Source organism: Amphiprion ocellaris, chromosome 9 (genome assembly GCF_022539595.1).
Source record: "Amphiprion ocellaris isolate individual 3 ecotype Okinawa chromosome 9, ASM2253959v1, whole genome shotgun sequence".
NCBI classification, from domain to species: Eukaryota; Metazoa; Chordata; class Actinopteri; family Pomacentridae; genus Amphiprion; species Amphiprion ocellaris.
Window position 1 is genome coordinate 13974099 of NC_072774.1, and position 6750 is coordinate 13980848.

The following is a 6750-nucleotide window of genomic DNA, read 5'->3' on the forward strand; positions in this document are numbered from 1 at the left end:
GACGGAGCCGCGCGGAAAAACATGGCGGAGGGCTAGGACCTACTTGTAGCTGAAGTCTAGAAATATGTGCACATATACGATTCATAACACAGAGGTCACCACGACAACCGGGTTATGAACAATTCATGGTGTAAAATTAAAACTAACTGCTGAAATGCTTTTATTCGGTAAAATGCCACAGTTGTAAGTGGTGTAAACAATGGCAAACCTCTTCTTCTCTAGTTTAGTACCAGAGTAGACCAGGTAGACGTGTGTTTGCGATACACTGCCCCCTGCAATTTGGGAGCAGCCGCTGCATGGAATATAAATGCACACGTTCTCTCACGCGGATTTCCGTGCGGCTGATTTCCACACGGCTTGTTCGTGCGGACCTCATAAAGACCATCCGCAATGCCATGAAGATTCGTGACATGGCCACATGTCTGGAGGAGTTTGAACAGTTATGTCGAGCTTTCCTCAAAAGCAAGCATATAGTGGACAAAGAAGGTGTTCCCTCTTTCTATATCCGTCTTCTGGCTGACTTGGAGGACTATCTGAACCAGCATTGGGAGGACAAAGAAGGCAAGAAGAAGATGAACAAAAACAATGCAAAAGCCCTGAGCACACTCTGTCAGAAGATCCACAAGTATAACAGAGATTACGAAACTGAAATAGCTGCATATAAGGAGAACCCACAGGAGTCTGCAGATGAAGAGGTGGAGAAGGAGCCAGAGGATTCTGGCTCATCATCTGACAGCGATGGAGAGGGAGGTGATGAAGGAGTGTCGAGCAAGTCCTTCTTAAAGAAGAAGCCTGAGGCTGCTTCAGAGGCCAGCAAGCTCCTCAAGTCTGCCAAGGGATCTGGAGATGAGTCCTCCTCTAGTGACGATGATGATGATTAAGACTGGGGCTCAGACACCGTTGACAGTGGCAGTGAGAGTTCAGATGAAGGGGAAGGAAGAAGGGCTTCCATTGGCAGTGGTCTTCCTCAAGAAGACCCAGGATTCTGACAAACCCAGTGAAAAGAAGCTTGGAAAGAAGAAGAAACCCAAAAAGAAAGAGCGGCTTGAGGAGAAGGCCGAGGAGGAGGGAGGAGAGGAAGTTGAAGGAGGCTGGGAGAAGGTCAAGGGAGGCTTCCTCTGGTCTAGGAGAAGCCCAAGATGTTTGCTAAAGGCACATAGATCATCACAGCAGTGGTGGTGAAGAAGCTGAAAAGCCGTGTATCATAAAATGATGCACGAAATGCGCTAGTCTAAAGTTTGCTCAAAAGTGCAGCATTTATTATTGATCATAACTCTGGTTTTACTTGGTCGATCAACACGATTCAAAAACTGGAATAAAAATTAGAATGTTATGAGGTTATTAATGCAACTAAATCCTTTCAGATGGAAAGATTTACTTCTAAGTTCTAATTCAAGTTTCAGTTGGAGCACATTGCTTTCACAAAGAAAAACAGCGAAACCTTCATAGCAACATTTAATAAACCTAAAGCTTCCCTGTTGGCTCATTGGTGGAGTTTGTTACTGAGCATCTGAACCTTAAATCCAGTGAGACGACCATCTTCAGTCGAGGCCAGTCAGAGAACTTCAAGACCTTCCATCAGCTGGACCAGATGTGGCATCATCTCCCTCTGAACATCTGGATGACAGGAGAAAAGACAGAAATCAAACAGATCACAGAAATACAATTTATTAATTTTCATCATTTTATAACAGTAGCATGAACTTTATGAAAACTTGACATCAGTAATGAAAGCAAATGTTTTTATCTCGTGTTGAAGCTAAATTTAAAGTCAATTTTAATGAGTTTATCCTGAAAGGAGTGAGAATGGAGCTTTTCTTTCCTTTTTAGAATATTCTCTCAAAATATTCTGTTTATTATTGGCTTTAGAAGCATTTTTCTTTACTTATTTATTTTTAGATACCTCAGACTGATGCACTTTGCTGGTTTGCAGATAATTTCATGTACAATGACAATAAAGATATTCTATAACATATTTTGCTAAAACAAGAACTGCAAACCTTCTCAACCATCGCTCAGTCTGCAAAATTCCAACTGTGACCAAGAATTATCTGATGTAGTTATTATTATAATCTTTACTGAACCAGCCCTGGAATTAATAAAAATCTGTATATGGATATGATGTTCTCTGATGGGACCGCTATGGAAGCTGTAGTAACAATTAACTATCCTTTGAAGGGAAAGATTGGGTCTTCATTCAGGTGGATAAAAAAATGCTCTCCCTTTAAAAAAAAAAAAAAAACTGCATACAATAAAGTAAATCTCTTCTGCACTGCACACATACTACACTTTTGTATAACTGTGGATATCAGAGTAAAGGCAGACAGATCCACCGATCAGCCACAACATTCTGACCACTGACAGCTGAAGAGAACAACATCCATCATCTTGTTCTAATGCAACGTTCTGCTGGGAAACCTTGACGTTCATGTGGATGTTTGACATGTACCACCACCTAAACACTGCAGGACAAACAACCCCCTGGTCTTCATGGCAACAGCAGTCCTTGATGCCAGCTGCCACCCTCAGCAGGAAAAACTAAAACTGCTCAGGAGTGGTCCGAGGAACACGACAGAGCTAAGCTGTTCACCTGGGTTCCACACTCCCCACATCCAGATCTGATGGAGCATCTGTGGGATGGTCCAGGATCAGCCTGGTCTAGGTAGGACCCACCCTGCAACCCACAGGATCCACAGAATCCACAGGACATCCCCAGAGGTTCTGATGAACCACTGGGTCAGAGGAGTTTTAGCAGCATAAAGGGACCAACACAGTATTAGTCAGGTGGTCAGAATGTTATACTGTTATATTGTCATGCTGATTATATGATCAGTAATTGTTACCATCAATTATAACGTCCACATTGATCAGGAAAAAAAAAACTCAGTTCATTCAGAAACTGTGGGGTTAAACCTAAAAACACAGACCTCAACAGCAGTTTGTTTCAAAGCAGAACACCAGCTGGTTTTCACTAAAGAAGCTTTCAGACCAACAATTAAATAACAGTTTTGTTCTCATTAAGTTCACAGAGCCAGAGTCAGCCAAAATAATGTATACACACATCAGGAAAAGAATTTTTTTTAAATAAGTATTTCATTTGTATAAGTACTTCTACACATATAACTCTGTGTCGTGTTGTACGATGTTTTCCCAACAGATGGCATTACCCTCATGAATGGAGCATCAACAAGTGACGTCTACAACACAACAGAAATGTCTGGAAGCCAGTGGCCACCACTTTGAGCACCTCTTGTAATTGTAAAGGCCAAAGATAACTTTTATTAATCTTGTCATGTCTGAATAAGTTTGGTATTGAAATATTTATGCAAGTTTTTCTTTTCCTGATGTGTGTAAACATTATTTTGGGCCTGTACAATGGTTTTCTGACAGGTCACCAGGCAACATCTTTTTATAATAATGACAAACATACCTGCATTCTACAGGAGTGATTTTCCTCATGTGCAGGTAAAGATGTGTGAGGAGCTTAGAGATGACAGAAGCAGGAGTCATCATCACTAATTCAGCTTCCACCTAGAAACAGAAAGACTACAAACAAACACTGATATACTCTCAAACGTTCAACCTCACAGCCTCAAAATATCTGTTTAGGAAGTGTTGTGTTTCTAAATTCTGCTGAAAGCATTGACAGACATTCTCTTACAAGGTTGTGTAAAAAGCAGCCTCTCCTCTGAGCTACTGAGAAATCTTCCTGAACAAAGTTTCTACGTGTAAATCAGCTCAATAAAAACTAAAGCCTCAGTCAGAGATGACAGGTATCGCAAATTATAAAGAACTTTCTTTGTTAACTCAGACTTTCTGCTTCAACCTCACAGAAAAAGGGGAGTTTAACTCGTCAGGTGACTGAAAATGAACGGCTTGTGCAGTGTGACTGACAGCTGTGGCAGCAACTAACACAGGTGTTCAGCGGTAAGTTAGCCACCTGTGCTAATTAGCTCGCTAGCTAACTTAGCTGCTTAGCTAGCTAACGCATCCGGACCAACTGCTCTAACACGACAAAACACAACGCTTCACAAGTCGCTGACTTAACGTACAACAAAACAACGCTACCGGTTAGAAGTATTTATCTTCTTACCGTGTTTTACTCCACAAACAAGGTCAGCAGCAGCCAGAGATGCTACCAGACGTGCTGACCATATATATATAAAGGACTAGATACGAGCGCTGTCTTCTATATTATCTATGGTCTGACCAATCACTGCTCTCTGGCTCCGCCCTCTGAGAATCTTGTTGTCGTTTGGCTCCATACCATAGACTGTATATAAGGATGGACGTAGCTACCGTGACGTCGCCCGTTGGTTTCTGCCCTGAGAAAACGAAGCCCGAATTCTGCTACTTCCTGGCTGACATCTTGGATTTTTGGAGTCAGTTACGTCAACAAGGGCGGAGCCAGAGAGCAGTGATTGGTCAGACTGACTGAGAGCCGAGGACTCTCTGTCCCGCCCTCATTTACCGGATCTGCTGTTTACCGGCACTGCTGCTAACAACGTTAGCCTCCAAAAGTCGAGCTAAACTGTACAGGTAAATGTTAAAGTCGTCTTTGTTACTAGTTGTACTCTTCTCCACAACTGGACAACATCACATATAAAGCAGTCATCTACGTTACTGTAGCTGAAGTTACTGTAATTTAACATCAGACTGTAATCTCTGATATAAACATGCTAAATCAGGTTAGTCAGTGTCATAAATTAGTTAACTGTTAGCTGTAGCTAAGTGTCCTGCAGGTCACAGCTGATCAATGGTAATGGTTCAATCCTACCAGATCAATAACTACTGTCTCGAAGTGCACTTCCTTAATGATCAGCAGATAGAAATGAATCTACGTTAACGTCCCTCCACTGAACTCTGTTACTGATGAATGTTGATTTCTCAGTTCAGTGAATGAAGAACAGTTCATTTCTGAGTTAATATCTCTGTTCTTTGCTTCTGACATTTTTTTCTCTACAATAGTGTATGGTCAGATAAATGTGTGGAGCTCATATTAATGCTAATGATGCATTAGAATAAAAAGAATAAACTTTATTGTCCATCTAAGGCAGTAAAATGTTATTTGGCCTCAACCAGAAAAACAAACATTTCCATAAGACTAAAAAATATGACAAAACACAACACTATTGTGTTCCATTCATATGTTGCTGTGTTCACTGTAATATTTAATGTTCCAGCAGTTGGAATGAAAGAACCTTGTAGATCTTTCCCTCACTGTTAGTGTCTTTTTGTCAAGGCGAAGGGGTGTGAACCCGAGCAGAGAGCACAGATGAGGAGCTGAGGCAGGAACAAAAGGTGGATTTATTGTAACAGAAAACAGGGAGTAGGAGAACTAAGGAGTGTAAGGAAACCAAGGCAAACTAACTAACGGGGAAAGGCACAGGGGGTGGGGTGGGGTGATGGTACCAGGAACCGGTGGTCCGGTAGGCGTCCTTGGTGGTGGGTGTCGGTTGGCGGCGGAGAGCGGGCAGGAGAGCCTCGTTCCAGGGGGGCAGCAGGCAGGACGTTACAGGGATGGAGAGCACAGCAGGCGGGATGTTTCCAGGGCTGGGGCTCGGCAGGCAGTGACTTCCAGGGACGGGTCGGGGATCCGGTAGCAGGAGGCGGGGAACGAGTCCGGGGGGGACGGAGGTGGGGGCCCTGACACTTTTCCTTCCAGCCTTGGTCTGGATCAGTGGAGACATCTAGTCTGATGGATTGAGAGCTCCAGAGAACATGAACATCCAGCTGTGGTTGTCTGAAGAGTCTTTTCTCCTTCATCACTGTGAGGAAGAGCAGCACTGATGTCTTCCTCATCCTTCCATTAATAACAATAATGCTGCAGATTCAGCTCCTCTCTTAATAATACAACTTGTCTTGTGACTGTTCAGTATTTACATTTCACTGTCAGCAACACATTATATATTTCATCCATTTATTTCATGTGTTTACACATCTTTACAGTTCACAATTGTTAAATAATGCAGTTTTAAAATGAGCAATAAAGGTAATAATGAAGCTCTTGACCTCAATCTGTTGATGTTTTAATGCTGCATATCTGCTGACAATCTGTCATAAATAATGACAACATGTACTCTGTATTATCATTATGCTACAACAGCAGAGATGAAGTTAAAGGTGATAAGTAGAACCTGTGAATACTAAGAACAGAGAATAACAAACTGAGTGTTGGTCTGTCCTTCTGTAAGTGAAAGCTAAACAGGAAGTGATTCACTGAGGATGTCGTCCATTCAGTCTCCTTCTTCACAACCAGATGAGGTTTTCCTTCTGTTGGCTTCACTCAGAAGATCCTCACAGTGAAAATGAGACACCAGAGATGAAGACAGACATCACAGGACCAGTATCAACAGCAGAGGTTCATTTTAAAGTGACCCTGGACAGATTTCCTCTGTCATATATAGTTTTCCAAGCAGTGAAAGACAGAAAGGCCTGGAGTCACTTTAGCTGTAGATGAGAGGATTTTATTATCCAGCTTATCTGTGCTGTAATTTAAATGTAATAGCTGTAGTGTTCATCATTACTTTGGACATATTCTGGAAGGTTATTTTTTCAATCTACACTGCAGGAATAAGTACTACAACATGTGAATCAGTCATTAAACAACGTTAACCATTATAGAGTACATTTACTGTTTTCTCCAGTTTAACTTCAGAGACTCAGCAGATATTCAGGACTACTGACAACACAGAACCTTAACCTCACTGTTTTAATCACATTTAGGTTTTCTAAACATTACATTAATGT

The 6750-nt window shown here is 41.9% G+C and overlaps 1 pseudogene; it reads left to right on the forward strand.

Annotated features, from left to right (window-relative positions):
• The first annotated feature begins 281 nt into the window (after positions 1 to 281).
• Positions 282 to 1160, forward strand: LOC111566126 (eukaryotic translation initiation factor 3 subunit C-like; annotated as a pseudogene).
• Positions 1161 to 6750: the final 5590 nt, after the last annotated feature.